Source organism: Octopus bimaculoides, chromosome 9 (genome assembly GCF_001194135.2).
Source record: "Octopus bimaculoides isolate UCB-OBI-ISO-001 chromosome 9, ASM119413v2, whole genome shotgun sequence".
Classification (NCBI taxonomy): domain Eukaryota; kingdom Metazoa; phylum Mollusca; class Cephalopoda; order Octopoda; family Octopodidae; genus Octopus; species Octopus bimaculoides.
Genome location: NC_068989.1, coordinates 5,685,811 through 5,686,369, shown reverse-complemented (window position 1 = coordinate 5,686,369; position 559 = coordinate 5,685,811). Strand labels below are relative to the sequence as shown.

The 559-nt window shown below is 32.7% G+C and overlaps 1 protein-coding gene and 1 long non-coding RNA gene across 3 annotated transcripts in view; one reads left to right on the top strand and one right to left on the bottom strand.

Moving 5' to 3' along the window:
* Positions 1 to 498, bottom strand: part of LOC106878202 (uncharacterized) — a 126,992-nt gene extending 126,494 nt beyond the window's left edge. Inside the window, exon 1 of the long non-coding RNA XR_001410477.2 lies at positions 73 to 498. This is a non-coding gene — a long non-coding RNA (uncharacterized LOC106878202). The remainder of the gene's footprint in view (positions 1 to 72) is intronic.
* LOC106878116 (UPF0415 protein C7orf25 homolog) overlaps positions 1 to 559 on the top strand; it is a 256,888-nt gene that overhangs the window by 179,564 nt on the left and 76,765 nt on the right. The window lies entirely within an intron of this gene.

Genomic DNA, 559 nt, shown 5'->3' with positions numbered 1-559 from the left:
GCACAACGAAAATCCATCATCATCGTAACAACATTGTTAACCTGAAACTTTAAAATAAAACCAGATACTTACATCAGTGAGACTCCCTGCTAGCCTGTTTATGTATGCATAATGCATATACACACACACACACACACACATAAATATATATAAATATATATATATATATATATATGCATGCATACACGCGCACCCAGCTGTATTCCTTTCAGGTGTTCAAATGCAGGTATATATGTATGCATATATGTTATGCATTTGAATATATATAATTTTTAATCCGCTAGTTTTGCTCAACCGTCTTCGAGAGGTGTTTTGTGCGTATGTTTGTATAGAGTTATGTATGTACGTGTGTGTGTGTGTGTGTGTGTGTATGTGTTAAGATATTCACGAATGCGTCAGAGCACGCGTGTATTTTCTCGCATGCATACGACGACAACAACCTATCGGTGTGTCTCGCAATTTAGCTTGTGTTGGGGTTTTCTTTCTGTCTATTTATTTATATATATATACACACATATATATATATATATATATATATATATATATATATATATATATA